Source organism: Typopeltis vanoorti, chromosome 1 (assembly GCF_054136105.1).
Source record: "Typopeltis vanoorti isolate ZY-2024b chromosome 1, IOZ_Tvanoo_1.0, whole genome shotgun sequence".
Lineage (NCBI taxonomy): Eukaryota > Metazoa > Arthropoda > Arachnida > Uropygi > Thelyphonidae > Typopeltis > Typopeltis vanoorti.
The window spans coordinates 78,990,612-79,013,849 of record NC_143549.1 but is presented as its reverse complement, the minus strand read 5'-3'; the positions used below and the strand labels follow the sequence as shown (position 1 = coordinate 79,013,849).

Below are 23,238 nucleotides of genomic sequence, written 5' to 3'. Positions count from 1 at the left end.
ATGTGTAAAAAAAAAGTTTAAAAATGAACCAAAATGGAATAATTTTAAATACGAACAGCATACTCTTTTTTTTTTTTTTTTCTCGTATGCTTGATTGAGAGGAAGCGATCTGCAAGTAATACATTGTGGATTCGTATCCACTGTGGTATGGATGTTTTTGAATGTCTTTAGGTGGAAGATGATTTTTATCGTCTGGTGTAAGACCATACTCTGTTCGGCGAACTTAAAGTGGCTTGAAAAGGATCGTGTTTGGTCTCTAGAAAGGTTTACACTAAGTCTTTTGTGGTTGAGAGATTCACATTATAAAAATAGTAATAATAATAATAATAAATATTGGAGAAAGCTCGGTGATACCTTGTTAAAATCTGGGAGTAAAATTAGCAAAGGGAGCAAGTGAATAAATTGTCGGCGAAGAAAAAAAAAACTACAAGTATCCCCAAGAAACCCCCTAGATTTCTTCTTGGGGATGAGGAAGCGGTGGAGAGGATTCAGAGAGGAGTGACCAAGATGGTGAGTGGGCAGTGGAATGTTTCCTATGAGGATAGATTGAAGGTATGTGGATTGCAGAAGTTGGTTGATTGGAGAAAAAGAAGAGATATGATAAGAACATTTAAGTTGCTTAAAGGATTTTATAGGATTGATGCACGGAAAATGTTTCGGCACTTGGCCAGAGGGACCAGAACAAGGGGATCATCCCTGGAAGTTGAATAAGGTGCGGTTGGTCAGTAGGGGTGTGAGGACTAGATTTTTTGCTCGGAGAATGGTGAATGAGTGGAAAGGATTGCCAGAGTCAGTTGTGAGTGATTTTTCTATTAATGGGTTCAATGAGATGTATAATACATTGGGTGGATAGATTGTGTCTCCCGCTATGAGTCTTCGGACTCCATGGAGGTGCCCGTATAATAATAATAATAATAATAATAATAATAATAATAATAATAATAATAATAATAATAATAATAATAATGTGTACGTCCTGAGAGAGAGAGAGAGAGAGAGAGAGAAGAAGTTAATAGAAAGCTTCTCACAAGCAAATTGCATTTCTCCGTAGAACAATAGCTTTCAAAGTTTTTTCATTTAAAAAGAACCTTTCTTTTTAAAGCTCTTAATTAAAATTAAATAAAACACTAATATTACCAAAATGTATGTACAACCTTAAAAAATAGAAATATATTAAATAATACAGTTTAAAACGACAAGTTTCATAAAAAAAATGGAAATATTAATCGACAGTTACATAATTCAGAGAGCATAATGGTAACGAGATCGCATTTGTAAAAAAGTGGCTCAATATTTTTCAGAGACGTAGAGTAAAATTAACGAAAACAAATGTATATATCACAAAAAAAAAAAAAAGAAAGAAAGAAAGGGGAGAAAAAATACCATGGAAACGTCAGTCAAGAATATCTTATATCTGGATTATTGTCTCGTCTAGACAGACAAGATAAGATAAGATAGCTTATATGTTATACATATGTACTAGCAAAATTATATCTTTCAAGTATCTATCCAACTCAAACTTCGTGGGGGAGCGGATATATATATATATATTGGAAGATAATCGTAATCATACATTTTCTCGTTAATCTGTTGGGAATATGTAAGCCTGCGTAAATGTACCTAAATGAAAACAAATTATATCAATTTCTACATATGATATAATTTCTACAATTATATCATATCAATTTCTACATTCGTTTGATCTCCTAAATAGGAGATCAAACGAATGTAGAAATTGATATGATATTTTTGAAACAACTGAAAAATTTAAAACGGAATAAATTCGGAGAGAAATATTATGAGAAAAAAAAAAAGTAAAGTAAATATTATTTCAGATATTTGGCGTAATTAACCCTGGAAAGGGACTAAACAAAAAGTTCAATGATAAAGTAAACGAAAAAAAAAAAAGAGAGTATTATTAGACAAATATTGGAAAGGATATTGCATAAATTACAGTTGGCCGAAATACTTAAAGATAGAGGTATAATCATTATTTTTTTTCCTTAATTTTTTACAATGGCTACTGCATGTACAAAATGCTTGGATAATTATAAGCAACTTCAAATGCAAATATATCCCATTCTATTTTCCTTTTTATGTTGGGCGCATTGGCCTGTCATGGCTAAGTAACTGGCTTCTTAGAAACCTCATACGCTTATGATAAGACGGCTAAAATCCTATCTGCATTGTGTGCTCTGGCTGTAAATAGTGTTTCTTCTTCTTCTAGCCGGTTTTGCGAAATAAAAAACTTGCGTTTCCGGGAGGGAAAACCCTATTACCTCTGTATAAGACCGGTTAACTAATTTTCAATGGAAAGGCCTTGATACGGGTTCTTCACGTCCTGGGACAGGATTCGAAACCCAGATCTTTAAAGAGTTTCGTCTACACTGACTGAGCTACCTTGGCTTCCAAAAACGTATACAGAAAATAAATTCTCTGCTGATTTTCTCAGGTAATTTTTATTTTCTGACAACGAAATATTGAAGAAAAATGTAAAGAATAAGCCAAATATGGTTGCCAAAACGACTTTATTTAACTTAATGGCAAATATTCTAGAAATAAGGGGAACGTAAAAGGATTGTTATTCAAATGAACTGTAAATCTCGAAAAAGGCACGTGAAAAACTTAAAAATTTTACACATGTAAATCTTGAAAAAAAAAAGTATGTTGTGAAGGAAACTAAACCGTGTAATACATTATTATATATATATATCAATCGTATGCTAAAATCATTTAAAATCAGATAAAAGATTTACTAGAGGTTGATTTGATGTGATACATTATTAAGAAAATTATATTAAACGAAACATCAGAATTGGCAGTACTGTATGCATGCTATAGCAGTCTCATAAATTGTCTACAAGTTTCCAAGTCTCGTTAACAAAGTAAATAACTGTTGGTACAAATTCAAACTGTTACAAAATTAGAACAAATTGGGATAAACTTATTATGAAAATAAGTAATACAAAATAAATAAATAAACCTATGCAAAAAGACAACAAAAACAAACAAAAAAAAAAGTACATTTTAACCGATAATTTCCATCGCACCGGTGTGATTCCTACCAACCTATTTATTGAGAAGGTATGCTGCGCGAAACCATACTTGATCTGCCAATGAAGAATTCCTATTTATTTAACCTTGACTTCCCATAGCACGAGTCTAATCTTTCGTATACTGCTTTGACATAAAACAGAGAAATAGAAAGAGAGATAGACAGAGAGAGAGAGAGAGAGAGAGAGAGAGAGAGAGAGAGAGAGAGAGAGAGAGAGAGAGAGAGATTAAAGATGACAAATTAAATAGATGATGGAATTAGCAAAGCTAACTAGTGCTGAATGAACTAAATAAACGTATGTGGAACAAGAGCAATCAGACAAGTATTAAATTATCATTAAGGACATTAGTATTCAAATCAGTTGTAACAAATGGATCTGAGGTTATCGTACATTGAGAAGGGGTGGGGGCTATCGTCTATCTCTTCAAGCAATCAAAACAAAATAATATCCTGAGTTTGCAATTCAAGAACAAAAAAGAAATCTACCAGTATAACCGTATGAATCCTAATGTCAATTATACATTTTAAATAAATGCTATTAATGAAAAATTGAAGTAATTGTATTAATAGGTGCCTGCATATTTTCTGGTCATGTTCTAATACTATAGGATATTCAAAAAGAAAAGCCTTCCCATAGAAAAAATATATATTATTAAAACCCATTGTTGTTCTTTCAGATTCAGGAAACTTGAATTATAAAAATGATCAAAGACTTCGAGAAAGAGTATTCGTTTTGATATAAAACTATAAGGACGAAATCTGAACAGCAATATTGGTGAATAGAGAACTCGTCTCAGAACAAGTCAACTATCAAATTCTTTTAAGATAAATTAACAAACTGGGAATGTTTTGGACGCACAGAAAAGCAAAGGACCGAACGTCCTTCCTAAAAATACGCTAAGGAGTTTTAGCTCTTACACATCTACAGTTCATTGTTGAACAGTAACTGGAAGAGCTACCGTTCAACAAACAACATCCAATGGGCGGCATATCACATATGACAGGAGTGGCCAGAGTTTTTGCAGCAAGAGCCCTAGTTACCTACCAGAAATTGTTAAGAGCCACATCCCAAAAGTCTATGTCAGTCATATATGCATATAAATACAATATCATTTATAAGGAATAAGGAAAAAAAAGTTTTTGAAACATTATATTTATTATGACGTTTTTTTATTTACTCTTTACTAGTACAAGGTTTATGGATTTCTAAGTTAGCAACTAATTTTTGATAATTTGGTTTGTAATTAGTAATTGAACTTCTTATTAATTCTTTCAAATGTTGATTTGATAATTGAGAACAATACTTGGATTTTACAAATTTCGTCATATTCATTGAGTACAGTGATTCAACAACATACGTCGATCCAAAAATAGATAATAAACGATATGCTGCATTTTTTAAATGGCTCCACTTTATGGTAGGTACACATTTCCAAAATTCATTAATTGAATTTACTGATTTATGTAACATTTTAAGACCTTCGTCTTCTTGCATTTCTATTAACTCCATTTCTCCTGATGCCGTTCCAGGAAGTAAGCTTTTTAAAAGTGGGAAACCATTGTTAATTACATCAATTTCAACTGGATTTAATAGAAATGCGATAGATAGTTTTAATTCTTGTGTTTATGTCTACAAATCGTTCTTCAAAATCATCCAACAGGTTGTTTAATTTTACTCGATAGTTACTGATGGCTGTAGGATATCATCCTGAAGTCGCGTTTTTCAAACGTGGAAAGTGATTGAATGTCTTTTCACTTATATTTTTTTTGAAAAAGTTGTAATTTTTTTAAAAATAAAAATGCTCTGACTCAATTCTGAAATATTCTTGTCCTTGCCTTGCAGCGACACATTGAAATTTTGTAAATGTTCCATTATATCGGTAAAAAACATTAAGTCCTAGATCCATTCATTGTTTTTTAATCGCGGATACGATTGTTTTTTTATATCTAGGAATTCGATAATAGGTTCCAATAAAGCTACAAATTTGTTCAATACAATATAAAATTTCGAAACTGAAATTTTTTGCATTGGTCCGAATGAAATTTACGATTTTTATGAGTGGTGTAAACACATGTTCAAAATTAAAGTGTTTTGCAACAAGATGTTCTCGATGCAAAATACAATGAATTGGAATGAAATCGGGAATGCTTTTATCTCTTTTTAAAAGTCCAATTAATCCTACATTATTACCAACCATTGCTGCTGCTCTATCAGTAGCCACACTTACTAATTTACTTTTTGGAACATTTTTAAGGACAACATCAAAAACTTCCTTCCTTAATATCAACGCCACGAGTACTATCTTTTAATGCTATTAAATCTAATAATTCTTCTTGAGTCACTCCGTCCTCAAGAACGAAAAATAAAAATTGCTAATTGTGGTTGGTCTGTAATGTCAGTTGATTCGTCAAGCGCCAAACTAAATGTTACACAATCTTTTATATCGTTTTCTAATTGTGATAATAAATTCACGTTTATTTCTGAAATTCGACGTTCAATTGTATGTCGTGAGGTAGGAATGTCGGTAATTAACTTGTAAAGTTTTGAATTATTAGGGTCCGGTGACTCAATTTTATCAAGAATGTTTTGCTTAATAAATTCCCCTTCGGTATAAGGCCGTTTTGTACGTGCGATGTTCCATGATATTTTAAAACTAGCCTCTATTGCGGTTTTAGATTCTTCAGTAAATTTTGTCATGAAGTTAATTTGGTTATTAACTGAAGATTTCAACGATTTAAGCTTTTTAATGCGTAAGCTACTCAAAAACATTGACCAATCGAGCAGCAAAATACAGCTTATTAGGGATGGCAAACAAACATCGATGCTTCTTAGAGAAAAGCATCGGTTTTTTTTTCTTTTTTTGGCTTTGCCTCCAGTTTTTTTAAATTATTATCATCATTCAGAAAAACTTTATTAGGTGATTGCCCCATGTCTGCTAGAAACTTAAGAAAAAGTATAAAAAATTTTTATTTGTTAGTTGAGCCGCAATAAAGCTTAAGAAGAGCCACATGCGACTCGCGAGACTCGTTTAGCCACCGTGGACATAAGATATTAAGACATGTTCGATAACATAATTCGTGTGCTCACTTGTGTGCAAACCATAATGGCCCACACTTTCAGCAATTTTTGTAATTTACTATTGTAATTTACACCTTGTATAATGTTAAACTGTTGTAGGTTTGATTCTAGTCACCGACTAGAAGAACTTTTTCTAAGCCTTTTTATTTAGAAAAAAAAAAGGCTTAGAAAAAGTTAGTTTTCTAAGTTTTCTCCCAGCCCGAAAACTAGACTTATTTACTTCGCATCTCAGAAAAATCGACTAATGTGGAGTAATGGTGGAAACCAACTGCCCACTGATTTCCAAAAGGCAGTTCGACTTCCTCTACTTCATTGGGAAAAAAAAAAAGTTCTAGACGAATATTATTTATTTTGTTAAAAACATAAGCATTTTGCAGTCCCTAGGTAAAATGTGAATTGTTCTCCCTAATATTTGTCAGTCTCTCTCTTCCCGCCTTGTATATGCCACTGATTTGAGAGGTCAGAAACAAAACCTGATCATGGACTGTTATTAAATATGACGGCATTAAGAAAAATTACATCTGTTAACGGATGACATTATAAACTACATTTGAAGCGAACATAACCGAAACTATTCTGCATTGTTAATATTCAAGAATGTGAAGCTGAACTATTCTGAGATAGCATTTCGCTCAAACAGAATAGAAGATGAAAGATTAACAAAACAGACACTCAAGGCAAAGAAAAAAACGAAAAGTGTTCAAAAGAAAATCATCGTGTATGGAAAGAGTTATGAAGGCTTCAAAGATTAACGCCTATGAAACAGATTCGTAAATTAATTAATTTTAACGTAAATGAAACAGGATACGTTATATGCCAGCAATGATCAGTGAATTAAACGTTAAAAATAATTACAAAAATAAAATAAAATAAGGCCTTTTATTAAGATTATCGGGATTTCTATTTCCTTCTAGAATTCTTTTTTTTTTTCTTTTGCTAGCTCATATTAAAAGTTTTCCTTTGTAAACTTGAATTTTAAATCTCCGCTCCACGCTTCCCAGTCCGAGAATTTGTCCTTAATATGGTGTCCCTGGGCTGATTGTAATTCTACCGCTAACCACTAGAGGGAGGGGATAAAATTATCCATTCAATTGAAAGGGTGGTTTCGAAACCGCCCACTTCCGTCAGCTTGATTTCACTGTTCTTTGTTGAGATATTAAAAAAAATAAAAAGAAGGTCCTTGCTAATTATGGTATGTGGCATTTAAAAGATGTTCGTCCGTGTAACAGTTTCAAGGAGGTCGTCAGCAATCTCCTTGTTTCCACCTGGGGAACCTTGTAAATGCAGTTGGCAAAATTTAATCGACTGTTGAATGGGCATTTTTCCCTCTTACCAGACTGTTCAGGCATTTACACAGGATATCTCTATTAAATGACCCCTCTCGACCTTCAGCACTGACGTCACTGCTGTTTTACCTTGAATGCACCGACAGATAGCATTCTGATCTTTGAATGAGATCCAAATTAGAAAATTATATTTGCGTAATCAGAGGCTTTTGATTAAGGGAAAGCATCGGTGATTTGAGGAGCTTAATTAAGAGGCTGTAGATTAAAAAAAAAAAAAAAAAAGTGTTAAAATCATTCCGATTGGATACCATAATACTGCTAAGTGTAATAATTTGGAATATAAATCAGCTTCTCGCATAATTATGTGAATGCCAAAATATTAATCCACTAAATTACATTGATTATTGATACAATAGTAAATCGCGACTATTCTTTGCGTTTATATAAATCACCAAATCTTGCCTAGTAATTTAATTCTAAACAACTTTACATTACTTTAGTTTCATGTTAGTAGTAATATAAACCCGAAAAGATTGCTAAACCTTTTCCAGGTATGACAATCTTTGTACTGTAGACGGTCCATAGGTTAGATAAAAGAAATCCTTTATCTAACCTATAGCCTTATATAAAGGATTTATATATAAAGCATTATAAAGGAAATCATTTATAATGTAAAATATAATGTAAAATGTAAATTATAATGTAAAACCTTCATAGTGGTTTGAAAGCCTTGCTTACTGGAGGCTCAAAAAATAATTCCTTAAAAAATGATTCCTTGAAAAATCAAAAAATTTCAAGCCTAGTGGCTTGAAAAATAGTTCCATGTTTGGAACTTTTTTCAAGCCTCCAGTAGTGGGCTGATGTATATATCAGGTGATCAAATCATTTTCAACCTAAACCATACTGCATCAGTATGTACTGTATTATTAGTGTTTAATAGTATAATTTATTCATTTAGTATAAAAATATATGTATTAAAACAGTTTAAATAAATCACTTCTAGTTTTGACAGCCTACGAGCAGTAAGCCCATTGTGTTTCATGTAGAAACAAATCTAGCTGAAGTGTATTTTAAAAGAGCACATGTTGGAGTTTAATTTAATAATGTAGATGCCAATAATTTAATAATGCAAGATTCAATCTTTTTGGAGCTCCAGAAAATAAAGTAAGCTCTACACATTGTCGAACATTTAGTCATCCATAGCACATTCCCCGGACACAAAGCTGTGATGGGCCAAAACAGACCAAAATGGAATTTAAAAAAGAAAAAAAAACAAATACTTTACTGAAAAAAAAAAAAGAGTGGTTAGACAGATTTTGAATTTTTATGAGGTTAAACTCATATAGATTCAGCCAAGTTGAATTTACTCTTGCAAAATGGGTTGGAGATGTTTGGAGAAATAAAGTTTCAATTACCGAAGCAAGTATCAGTTTCGTAGAAAATGTAAGTCATCCACGTCCATACATTTGTTACAAGCAATTCATGCGTATAATCATATGGAATCGTATCCAGATGTGGAAGTTCATGGATTTTTTGTAGCATTCCAGGTTGCTCTGCATGATAGTAGCATCTATAAACTCAAATTAATATGTAACTTTAAATATCATTTTCATATAATTTAAAGCTGGCTCAACACTCCTCAATTATCTGGAGCAATGTTCAAACTCTCTTCGGACTGAGAAATACGAGTAGCTTGATCTTGTTCTACCTGGTATTATAGGTTTCCAACTATTCGTGTATGAGATGAGCTTATAATAAAACGAAATATTATTTACTATTTGTTAAAATTAAGGTCATAATTTGATTACAGCACCTGTGCACCACTACCTAATACGAAGGGGCTTCTGGAAAGTTCTGATAAACACCTAGAAGAAAAATTATATTAAAGCAATTGATATAACTCTGCTATTAGTATGTTCTTTCTTATAGTTATATCAGTTGCTTTAATATCATTTTTGTTCTAGATGTTTATCAGAACTTTCCAGGGGCCCCTCCTCCTCGTACGGTTTTTACAAAACTGCTTTTGTATATTAACACTACATCAAAGTTCTCGCTTCATACAATTTAAAGCTCCGGGTACTGTCTTTAGTAAAAAGATGGTAAGTACTTACTGAGAAACACCATTTGAATTTTTTACTAGTTTCCTTAAGTATTATTCAGTTAGTTATTAAATATTTCTAAAAGGATATTTCATTTTGGAGAAATAATAAATATTTAATATTGTTGGATTCTGAATGAAGAGAAATTAAAATTATTAATACTCCCTTCAGAATCCAACATAATCCGCCATATCAAAAACTACATTTGTAGATATTGTTTAATGTAAATCTCTTATTATAAACTATTATTCATGTAATTACCTTTGAGTTTTTTTATTTAATTATTTAATCTAGGATATGTATTAATAATGGAAAGGACTCTATATAAAAATAACGTTCAGATTATTTTATTTATTCCTATATTAATAGTAGAAGGATTTGTGTTCATCATATTTATTTATATATTATTTGAATCGAAAAAATATCCTTTTATTTAATTTCTGTATGTAAAGATATAATGTTATGTAATGCTTATGCTTATGTACTGCTGTAATTGTTGTCATGGAGACGGAGTTAAAAGTAAAAAGTGCGAGCGTAGTAGCGCGTGAGTTATGGAATGTGAGATGGAATTGATATGAGCTAGACGGTGAGAACAAGTTTTGGCAGGAAAACGGAGTGAAAATATATAAACGGAAAGCGAGAGTAAACAAAAGCAAAATGCTCACCTTCCCGAAAGCTACAGACCCATAAGCCTATTGTCCAGCCTCGGAAAGGTGACAGAGAAAGTGATCCTCTCAAGATTCCAAGCAGAAACAGATAAGTTAGGAATTTTGCCTAACGAACAGTTCGGCTTCCGTAGGGCCCATAGTACAGCTCAACAAGTGCACCGGCTGGTAGAAATCATTACTAAAGGTTTCAACTGGAAACTCAATACAGCTGCCATCTTCATCGACGCAGAGAAGGCGTTTGACAAAGTATGGCATCAAGGTCTTCTTTACAAACTGATAAAATTTAACTTTCCAGTCAAGTTAATAAAAATAATACATTCTTACCTGAAAGACAGATATATGCAGGTCAGGGTAGGCGAAACGGTTTCGACCAGACGCAGGATCTCGGCAGGCGTACTTCAGGGATCTCTTCTGGAACCTCTCCTGTTTTCAATCTATGTAGCAGACATCCCTCTGAACCCAAGAACAACATTCACTGCATTATATGCAGATAATACTGCACTGATGGCAAGATCACTGAGCCTAAAACTGGCAACTAAGACTACAAACTAGCATACACACTTTAGAAAAGTGGATGGCAGACTGGAGAATACAAGTTAACCCCCAGAAAAGCTCAGCTATATTGTTTACTAGAAAGAAAATCCATACCATGGAGGATATTTATTTATTGGGAGTAAAGATTCCATGGCAGACTGAAGTTAAATATCTTGGAGTGATTCTTGATAGTAAACTCCTATTCAGCAAACATATTAGTTACATTATATCAAAGACATCCAACGTCTTAACACAGCTCTACCCTATGATCAACACACAAAGTAAACTGGACACGCAAACAAAATTAACAATTTACAAGATGGTAATTCGACCGGTTATCACTTACGCATCCCCAGCATGGAGCCACACCGCAAATTCAAACGTTCTAAAACTTCAGAGATCACAGAATAAGTGCCTGAGGATGATGCTGGATGCCCCTTGGTTTATAAGAAACACCCAGATCCATAGAGAAGTTAATATCCCTTATATCTCTTCCTTTCTCATAAATCTAGCTGAGAAGTTCTTTACCAAGACAAGTAACCATCCAATCCCGTTAATCAAGGAGGCCTCGGAATATAATGAAGCAGAAATCAACAAATATAAAAGACCAAAGTCTATCTTAATTTCAGCTGAACACAGCTAACTTCACTGCCCTCAATGGGCGAGCATACAGCTCACAAACACCCCATTCAAAGTTCTTTCATTACAAGACAAAGGGGAATATGAAAAGCAATTTTGCTTCACCCATCTAGCCAGAAATGTTAATGTTAATGTTAATGTTAAAACAAGAGCAGTGAGTCAGCAGTTGGTCGGCAGAGTCAGCACTAGAACTAGGGGAACTAGGTACTGAGTACAATTGGAGCACTCAGCACAGTAATGGCACTGAGAACAGTACAATAGAGATGAGGAAATAATTTATTGGCAGCACGGAGTTAAATAAGAGGCTGTAGTACAAAGAATTAAGTGCTGTGATCAGATTACAAAGGATCGAAATGTAAATTGACAACTCAGAATATTGATATGGAATTCTGAAGTTAATGTTGTATTCCAGAGCTTTCAAGGAAGATTAGTAGAAAGGTGATTCTATTGTAAAATAGTATATGGGGAATAAGTAGATTTTCTAGTGCAAGTGTGTCTGCCTATGTGATGTGCTGAAATTAAAGATTAAGTTAATTTAAAGAAGATTACGTTTGAAATGTGTAGCTCCAGTGTGATAATTAACTAAAGTTTTAAGTGTGCCACAGTGAATAATATGTGCAAAGATTTATTCCGGTAAGAACAGTTGTACTTTATAGCATTTTAGAGTGAAGTCATAAGAGTTATCTCCTTCTGTTAAATTCTAACATTAACTGTGGTGTTTATGCTGAAATTTGCCGAAGCTAGAAGATTAACAGTCTTCCCCCCCCCCTTTAAGTGATAGCTATCTCTAGACTGAACTATGTGATTTCTGACTAAGGCATAGATAAAGAATACAATTGTTAAAATGTTTACTGTGAATTTCAGTGGTAAAGAACTTTAGAGCTATCTTTGCCTATTAAGGAGAAATTAGATTTTGCTCAGTGTTTAATACCAAACGTTAAGTGAATGTTATGTGTAGTTGAACTGAGTTAATTTTGCATTATATGGTATCCAAAGTATGCTTATGTATATATTATATAACCTTGCATTAAATGTTTTGCTTTATTGATTTCAATTTGTTGTTAGCCTGATTCTTTTCCACTGCACCGTTCATAAAATTATCGGACCTAGCGGGAACCTCAAATGTTAATGTAAAATTCGGCCTATATATAAACATTAGACTGCTAAAGTTAATGAATATTTGATTACACTATTTTGCATAGACTAATCTGAATATAGGGTGGCACAGTATAATAGAAATTTCCCTATATTTGGATTAGTAATCAACATACAATTAACTAACTTTAATAAGAACAACGTTAAAACAAGATGGCGGATCAAAAGACAGGAAGGCCGATCCAACAAATATAAATTTTAATTTGATTTTAATTTTAATTTAATTTTATTTCTTTAGTTTTTTAATTTATTTTTAAACTGATCTTTTAGAATTAAATGTTTGGATTATTTCTCCTGAAATAATTTAATTTTTGAAAAAAAAAAAAGAAAACAACTTTTGCCCACATAAACAGGCTAAGTCATCCTGAGATCTCTTATCACCTTTGTTCATATACCAGCTTTGAATCATCATCATCATCATCAAACAACTAGATATTCCTCCTCAAATCAGTTCCTATATTGCTAGTGAACAAATTAAACAGCAGTGGATCAAGAGAGCCTTGTGGCACACCCATTTGGCCTCCTGGATTCTGTTCTTCCTTAAAGATAAAAAGACCCGCGATGAGTCTTCTGACTCCGTGGAGATATGATGATGATGATGATGATGATGATGATGATGATGATTCTCAAATGATATATATCATGCATGTTTCCTAGAGGAAGAATGGACGTTTTATGCCGACTAAAACGATAAAACCCCATTGAAATGAAGGGGGGAAAATCATACTTTTGCAATAAAAAATTAGCCACTGCTACCTCACCAAAAAAAAAAAAAAATGTCGAAAGAACCTGATAAAAGAAACAATCTTCGATACTAATTGTATATATAATGGATCACCAACCTCGTGTAATATTGCTGAATAGAGCTATTTGGGAGAAATAACACACGGACTCTGGTATGTCTAGAAATCTCATCTATTTAAGCGTCGTCACGTACACCCCCAACTCACGATGCTAGTCTAGGCACGTAAGCACACTCCGAGTGTTGAAGAAAGGCTGGAAGCGACTAAACACACCAATCATTCTGTATTATGATTCGATTTTCAATAATTCACTTTGTCTTTTTAAACAGATGTAAATTATCCGCCTGTTTTGTTATATATATAAGCAGCAATTTAAAAAAATAATAATGCACATTCCATGTTCTAAAACCTTTCTATAATCATAATAGGCTGTTTCAAACTAATTAATTAGCATATAAAATTCAACACATAATCCGGAAGTATTATGAAAGCATGCCAAATAATAACCATCCTATTTAGTAGTAGTGATAGATTGTGTAAATAATAGTAAACAATTTATAAATGGAATAAATCAGGCCTAATTTGTAATGGAATTTAGTAATAAATAACACGTGCGTTGATAATAAATAACATTCGAAGTTATCATTCACTGATATTCCGTGCACACTCGTAGACTGTACATTACAAACTTCTTTGTACTGGTTAGAAGTGGTTCTTGCACACGTGATAACAATAATGCCATTATATTTCCAAACGCTATCATCAACTGGAACGCAGTTACTAGGCTGGGACTATTTTCTGTGATAGACTGTAAACAATTATCTGAACTTTTTATAGGTCGTATAAAAATATGCTTGCTTCATATGTTTGCGATAATTTTTTTCCCGAAATTGTAGATGTCTGCTTATTTCATCGTCTGATTATTTTAATTCAATTTATTTAAAGAGAGAAAATTGTAATAAAGTGGTAATCATAAAAAAAATAATAAAAATAAAAATAAAAATAAACACTTGTAGATCACTATTCTCAAAATTATTCGAGCTGAAAGCTTCGATATATATATATATATATAATAGTCTTATTTATTTCAAAAAAGCAATAAATTTTTTTCAAAGTCGTAAAAGGAAGATAAATATAGCGGAACTTAGTAATAATAGCATTCCTGGTGGCATCTCCGTGGTGTTCCAAGGCTCATCGATTCACACAGACTTAAATCCATGACATTCTATCCCGCTTCATTTCACAATCCACACAACTCAATTCTAGCTATTAGATGTATTTTATCTGTTAATTCTATGTATTTTCACATCTGTCGGCTAGCTTTGTGACAATAAAAACTTTTAGAAGAAAAAACACCTCCGTATGAGACTGGTTAACTCACATTTAGTTGAAAAGACCTTATAAATGTTCCTCTCATTATGATATGAGGTATTTGAAACAATGTGTGTGTGTGTGTGTGTGTGTGTGTGTGTGAGGAGAGAGAGAGAGAGAGAGAGAAAATCATAAAAATGGTGCGTTTCGCCTAATTGTGATCAAATTCCTGGTCTTACCGCTAGGGCCATGTTACAAATGGCTAAAATTCTGATAAACAAATTCATAGCTCCTACGTTGATTTAACTTTTAATATCTGAACTGCAGGATTGATGTCAATGTATCAGGAAACGCGACTTTAAAAAAAAAAATAATAATAATAATAAGCAAAACGAGAACTGAACATTCCGAGACTTATACCCATTATGTATTTCATGTAGATTGATTCATGACTTCAGTACTGAGTTCTAATTTTAAAACCTTTAAAACCGTATCCTTCATAAGCTAACAGACCTGAAACAGCAGGGGGTTACTTGCTGAACACAAACAGTCTATATTTACTTAAATAAAAGAGTCAATAGGCTTCACTTCGGCGATGTAACATTATTTAAATGAAGGGGATATTAAATCCCATATTATTTCAAAGCCGAATAAGAAACTCAAAAGATCGGAATCAAAGAGAATATAGTAAACTATAAACATTTCGGCGGATTGTAGTGTAAACTAAAGCACATATTTTGTTATGATTTTAATGACAATTTTGGGTTAATTAAGTCATCAATTCATTTATTCCAATGAATTGATGACTTAATTAACCCAAAATTGTCAAAAAATCAATTCATTTGTTTCAATGAATTGATGACTTAATTAACCCAAAATTGTCAAAAAAATCAAAATTTTTTTTTTTGACAATTTTGGGTTAATTAAGTCATCAATTCATTGGAATAGAATGCAACTGCATTCTTTATGTGTCATTCATTAGTATGATATTCAGTATGATTAGCATGATTCATTCAGTTGTTGATAAAAACATTTGAGATGGATATTTGAAATTTGAAATTCGAAAAACATTTGAAATGTATTTCGAATAATATGGAGATAAAATGTCGGATTTCAATTAATACTGAAATAGTTCTGCAGGTTTTAGTAAATGTGCAAAATTTTTATCAAAATCCGACTTCCAGAAAAGTCGCTGAGGAAGCAGTTTTGAAACTATTAATGCAAAGAATCTTAAAGCGATCCAAGTAGCTGTTTAAATGTTTTATTTTGAGTCTTATAACGAAAGACTGTCAGCTATCCTACTTTACAAATAAAACGTGGAACTCTTCAGATCTCCAATGAACAGGCTAGCAGTGGGCAATGAAATTCATCTCCCATCTAAAGACATTCGCAAAGCAACCAAGCTAAAAGCATGAGAATAAAACAAGTTAAGATGAAAATCTTATGAACACATGAATTAGAATCCAAACGGAACGAATTTTCTACGAAGAGAGGGGGGGGGAATGAAATAATGTTTCTGTAACTGGAACATTATTTCTGTAACTGATCTTCTTACATTAATAAAATCTAGGATGTTTATTCATATTCATCGAACTAAAAAGGTGAAAACTTTTTTAAAAAATACACATAAATCAAAAAAGGAAAGGCAATTTTTAATTAAATCACAATGGTAAAATGTGGGCTTTGTTTTTTGTAACCATTTGATAAATCGTCCACAAGATTTTTAATTTTAATTTCTCCTGACACCTTTAATGTCGAATCAAATGTGCACACTTTTTCGGGGACGTCCCCCACTCTGTGGGGGGGACGTATCTCCCTTTCCCCCATGGTTGGGGATGGAGAAGAGACGTCCATAGCTTAGAGTGAATGAGAAAGGATTTCAAATTTCAAATTGAATCCCTCTATCGTATATACACATATTTACCCCCCCCCACACACACACACCTCTCCCGCTTCTAACTGCAGAATTCTGATGACTGCAAGTTGTCTACTAACGTCAACCTTAAGGCTGACGATGTTTATTCCTCTTACTGTACACGTTGAAACTTGTCTAAGGTCATGATGTATACTAATATAGGTCAGCGGCTCTTGACGCTAACGACTTCCTTTTTCCAAGTATTCTTCATTGAGAGTGACGTTTTGTGACGTCACTCTAATTTGACCAATGGAAGATTTCTTATAGATTCCTTCTATTTCAACTGTAGAAAATTACGTGTTATTAGTTCTTTATTAAATTTATATAATTACAGAAATAAAAAGTTTTTAATTCTTGCGATTCTGTAAATATGGGAAAAGCGCAACGTAAATATAAACGATAAAGAGGCATGTCTCAGAGCAAGCTACAGAAAGAGTTCTATGATTATTTCCTATTTTCTCTATTTTTTCAAGAAATTTTACATTATGCCAAGGTAAACATTATGAGCACTAGGCCTCTTAATATTTATCCTGACAATAACAATTAATATTTTTAAGTTAAGGGGATAATAAATCCCTCATTATTTTCAAGCCAGATACGAAACTCAGAGATCGAAATCTAAGAGTTTTATGCCAAAGAATTAATATTTTTATTAATTGTTATTGTCAGGTATTATTGTTGTTAAATTATTATTATTTATTAAAAGTAAAAAAAAAAAAAACATACGTGGAGAAATTTATATACCAAACAGAAGAATAGACAGAAAATCACACTTAATGCCAACAATATATTATTATTATTTTATAGTTTTAAAGTGGTTCCAACTCCTGTTATTAACTTGAAAGTGTTGCCAAGTAACTCTACCAGTCATGCCGAAGACAGTGATATAAAATTCGCCGAAATCGGCTAAGAAGAAACCACATTTTGAAGTGCTGAGAAGTGAACAGAGAGGACAGTGGTTAACAATGAGTGAAGAACAAAGGACGTCGCCATCTTTACAATCACGCCCACTGCTCAAGGGAAGAAAGGTGAGTCATGAAGTGTCTCAAATGCCTGGAGGATTTATCGTCCGACGGAAATCAAATAGCCTGTACGAAATGCAGTAGGATTCTACACTTAAAATGTGCCGGCTTTTCAGAAATAACCAAAACCAATGCAACACGCGAGGAATGGAAGTGTGTAATCTGCAGGATAACAAAGAAACGCACCTAACACCTACAACGTAGCCGATTATACCAGAGGCAAAATCAGATGACGAACTGAACAGAGAAAAAAAATGCAAGTGAGTCCTATAATTTCAACACTTTAAATATACTAATAGAAAACGGTCTAGAGATTATAAAAGCCAGCTTAATAGATCTTGTGCAAGAACTCTTCGACAAACAGAACGAACAAATAACAAAACTAGCGAATATGAAGATTTGGTCAAACATAATAACTTAGCAGTGATAAAAGTGTTGCAAAAACGGTAAAAGACATTAAAATGAGCATTAACGCACTAAATGACAGGCAACACAATTTGATGAAAGAGACATCCAAACTCCGTCAAGAACTTCATTCTCTAAAACTACAATACGAACGTTTAAATCAGCAACAACATAAAGAAGATTTTATCATAAACAGTCTTCCTGAAACTGCATCTACAGAAAACCTCAGAGACGTGGTTTTAAAATTAGGCCATGCAATTGACATCCCTTTACAGTTTAACGACATTCAGACCGTAAATCGGATTCCTAGGAAGAGCAAAAAACAAGGCTTGCCACGACCTGCACCAGTCTTACAAGCAAATCCACAAGAGACAATCCCATAAAAGCCAGCAGACAGAAAAAAAACAGTTGCCAAGGACTTGAACGCATTGCAAGACAACACACCAATCTTCTTATCCTGTTGAACCAAACAAAAACAAAAAAATTACCAATTTTTGTGGATCAGAGATGCCAAGATATTCTTGAGGAAGTTACAAACTTCAAAACCAATACAAATTAAAAGCTCAGAAGACATAGAATGGCTGCCACAGTGAAAAAAAAGAAAAGAAAAAAAGACTCCTAATTAGTTCAAAAAGAGACCACAATAAAAATGAATGTGAACCACCAAAACAGATGCAATAACACCAGAACATACCGGTAATTTCACTTTGATCAGACCTTTCAGATCATTCATTTGCCCTGCCAAACATCAGCCTACTTCCAACACAGCAATCAAATCAATAATGAAAAAAATAATACATATATCTAACCGGTGTCATCCTCAGATAAGCTCATTAAAAAGCTTCGAGGATGCAAGCTGAGACATTACATCTCAACTGAGATCAATAGAAAAAAAAATTATTTATTACATTGAAGTTGCTGTAGTTACAGCAGTTAAAAACATTAAATAGCAAAAATTGTAAAATATATATAACTTACTGTTATACTATAAATACTGTTTAGAAAAATGTAACCTTATCCAATTACAGACTATAAATTACCATCCATGGTAACTATTATTAACGCATTTTAGAATACAAAAAACGGAAAAATTTGTATTAAATTCACTGTAAAAATATATATATGTAAATATGTGTAAATGCTCTGTAAGATGATAAATAAAATGTTCTTATTACAAAAAATTATTATTATTATTATTATTATTATTATTATTTTCTCTGAAGACCATCTTTAATTATATTTCTTCAGAAACTAAGTAAACCATACTGTATTTAATTCCTTTGAAAACTGGAAAAAGAAATTCATGAATTTAAATAGATACTTTGTATTACATATTAAATATTGGAAAAATAAATGCTGTGTTTAATGTCGAGATCTAGCAGGGTACTCACTTTATCTGTAATGTTATGTAACTGGATATCAGAGCTGGATTCAAGGTTGCTGTGACCCTAAGCTATAACTGTTAAGTGTCCCCCTCCTTCTATTTGAGTAAAATTTTAGGTTGATTATATATATTAATGCAGAGGTTCTTGTAATGTACAGCCACTAAACTATAGCTTGTCCAGCTTATGCTTAAATCCGGCCCTGGTGGGTACGTATATATAATATATACGGTCTGCACACAGTAATGATGTACTATATATTAGCACAGTCTTGTTAGTATGATTTTCACAAATAAGTAAATAAATAATGCCTTTCCCAATGATGTACGTGAATTTCTCCTTTTAGCATGTCACTAATGATGTAGCAAGAATAACATCAAGGAAATTTGCATGCGTTGATGACATAGAATAACTGTTCAGGATGCAGAGTTTCATAAGACAAATATTTTTTTCCCCTCAAACGACTCATCAGTATTAGTATCTAAATCTTCAATAAAACCCAATCGAAATTCCACTTCCTTCATATCACAACAGGTAAGTTATAAACCTATGATTTCTTTTAAGAAAAAAATGTCGAATATATTACGATTCAATGGTATGTGTAATTTTAGATAAACCATTGCCACACCAAACTACTTGATATTATATAAAAAAGTGGATATTAGATCCGGCATTATTCAAAGCCGAGAAAGTATGAAAGTTTCGTAAGGTAAGTTGACAGAGAGCTTGCGAGAATACACTCCCTGGGATTCACGAGTTGCCTTAGCTCAGACTACTTAGCAGACATAAAAACCTCCTAAGCGTCTATATATTCGCCTTTTATTAGTCTATGGACTATAGATATACAGTATTTATTAATTAATGGACTAATAAAAGGCAAATATAGAGACGCTTGGGCTGCGCCTATGTCTTCTAAGTAGTCCAGACTAAGGCAACTCGTGAATGCAGGGGAGTGTATTCCCGTAAGCTCTCTGGTCAACTTACCTTACAAAACTTTCAATTTCTACATTGGGCTTTAAAATAATGCTGGATCTAATATCCGCTTTACTTATATAATTTTGTATCGTCGAATTGAAGTCTTTTGGCTTTTTATTTTAGTAATTACTTGATATTATGTTTTTTATTTTATTTTATTTATTTATTTTTATGTTGGGCCTCTACATGAGAGGTTGTTGATCAACTTGTAATACGTCAGTACCGTTTATGAGAAGTGTAGTTAAAAAAAAAAAATAAAATAATTAAAAATTAAAAAATCCAGCAAAAAAATCCTGGAAGATCCTGCACAGACGAAATATTTGCAGTGAAAGAACTAATATAAAAATAAATGGAATATAGCACGCCTGTTTTTATGTATTTTACAGATCTACATAAAACATTTGATAGTGTAACATTACAATATATTTTAAATATAACAATAAAAATAAAAACGCACAGTAAAGCTTGTCAAAAATATTTGTACGGATAATAAATGAGTAATAAGGAACTGCAATAAAGAAACAAAAGATATTGAAATGAAAAAATGAATTAGGGTGATTCAATGAGACCTCTACTGTTGAGTATTTTATCGGGTGAAATAATAACAAAAGTAAAAGATAAAAAGTGAAATGGAATAAAAATTGATAATAATATAGTAAATCTAATCAGCTACACAGGGAGTATTTCATTTCCAACAGATTATTATTATTATTTTTGGTAAAAAAAAATAATAATATGAAAATAGAAAAAAACGAAACACTCGTGATTAGTAGGCAACCAATCGGGTGTTAGTTAGAAATAGACCGAAAAAATAAAAAACAAGTGATGAATTTGAAATACTTAGGAATTCATTTTAACTCAGAAGGAATAACAGAAGATGAAAAAAAAAATACTAGAAGACCAGATGGAAGACTACGAAATTGGTGGAAGGGTGGATGCAATCGACATTGTTGCGATAGATCTGAGACCTCAGGAGGAAGATTAAGAAGAAGAAGAACTTGCAATAGATGCAGATTCGCTACTTTATTATTTGTAAGGTTACGTATATGCTTTCCTGGATTAAATTGTTTTGCAGACAGCGCGATTCATCGTCAATGATTCCTTTCCTATATTTTTTTTATGAAACCTTCATAAGAGTTCTGCGAAAAAGAAATATTTTCATTCCAGATTCCATAGTCTCAAAAAATTTAAGAAACACTGATTTAAGACATTTTCTCAGACCTTGCAACTTTACAAAAGACCAACATATTTAAAAGACAGCATTTGGAGAGAAATCGATTAAGATTTAGCGAGAAATCGTCGTCACTGATGACATAAACATTATTTACGTGATTTTTTGTGATCCACAGTAAAAAAAAAAGCCATATCTCAATAAATCCATCACTGTATGGGAAGAGGAGATAAAGGAGATGGGAGAAACACTCGCAGACATGCCGCCCACACAGAAGAAACCCACTCTCCTGTCTCCAGTTTATAATCTACACGAGTGACTTCTGTGACCTACTATTATCAAGTAAAATTAATAGTCCTGGTGTCCAATCCCATTGCCACTTTTCACATATGGAAAGAAGGCAGGATTGTAACGAACTGGCTTCTAGTGTTTGAAATGTTCATTTGTAAATATATATAAAATAATTAAATTCTGCGTCAAATTTTTTTAAAAAAATTCTTAATAAAAATTATTTTAATTAAGGAATTTAATTCTATTATTGAAAACTAAATTATGAACATAAACGAATTTTTATCATAACAATTACTATCTTATATATCTTATATATTCATCGATATAAAAGTTACTCCTTTCTTTCCAACACAAATAAGTAAATTTCGCATTTGATTACGTGTCGAATGCGATGAAGAAGTTAGACACCATTAATCTACAGGTTGTTGCAGTTCTTAAAAATCTGATAATCAGTTCAAATACACTACAGACAAAAATTCTTGCTTCTGCAGAAAATTCCGAACACATAAACACAAATACTATACCTTTGCCTTAAAAAATCTTTAACAGTCTACCTCTCCTAGTAAGAAAAGGGGCTATTTCATCACCCATTGTGAGAGGAATTAAATCACTCATTGTGAGACCACTTTCTGCTCATTGGAAGCCTGAAATGGCTTGAAAACGTTCCATGTTCGTTCTCTAGAGTAGAGTTTACAGATTATGAAAATAATAATAATAAATTTTAAAAAAGCTTACATCACCAACAGCACTAATTACTGTAGGTTTTCAATCTTTCATCGGCGAGAATCATGTGTAAAGAATATGCATTAATGAAGGTTTTTTAAGCTCATTTTTAGAGAGAGAGAGAGAGAGAGAGAGAGAGAGCTTCTTTGCTAATCAGTGTTTTCCTTAGTTGTTTGTTTCTAAGCAAATTAAGAATGCTCTTTCCCAACAGTTACTCCATTTTAATCATTTATTTCTTTTAAATCCATGAACCTACTTTAAGAAAGCATTTGAACTAATAGCAGAAAGCAGGGGGGGGGGGATAAAAAAGACGAAGAAACGAATTGAAAACCAACATATTTAAAAAGATGACCTTGGCAACGGCTCTACAGCTATCCCAACCCATTTCAAGTGATTACTATCTGCATTTTGCATTATATTACGATGACTCATAACTTCTTAAACTCTAAGAAAACGTCACATAATCTCTTTGTGCTTATCATCAAAGGTGCAGTTCTACTACTTTTCTGTACTTCACCATTAGGAAATGATATCTTTCCTGTCTTGTATTTCAGAAATCTTTTTTTTTTTTTTCACATCTCTACGCCTGAAACTTTTTTTTTTCTCCCCCTTTGGATTTCTTTTTCTTAACTGTCTCTTGCACGTTATGTCTCAACTCTCCGCGTTCTGCAACTATCTCAAAAGACGTGACACGTGTCCTTGCTGTATCACAGCTATGGAATGTGGAGATATTTCTTCGCAAGCAAGGAGAGAGAGAGAGAGTTTAGTGCGCTTGCTTATTGAAA

General features: G+C 32.6%; 1 long non-coding RNA gene across 2 annotated transcripts in view; it reads left to right on the top strand.

Annotated features, from left to right (window-relative positions):
- The window catches only part of LOC150110122 (uncharacterized), a 49,080-nt gene extending 29,368 nt beyond the window's left edge, over positions 1 to 19,712 (top strand). Inside the window, exon 3 of one of the 2 annotated variants that reach the window (XR_016548220.1) lies at positions 19,640 to 19,712. This is a non-coding gene — a long non-coding RNA (uncharacterized LOC150110122). Of the gene's footprint in view, positions 1 to 3,732; positions 4,568 to 19,639 lie in introns of those variants that run through there. The other variant, XR_016548221.1, reaches the window with a different exon arrangement.
- The last annotated feature ends 3,526 nt before the right edge of the window (positions 19,713 to 23,238 follow it).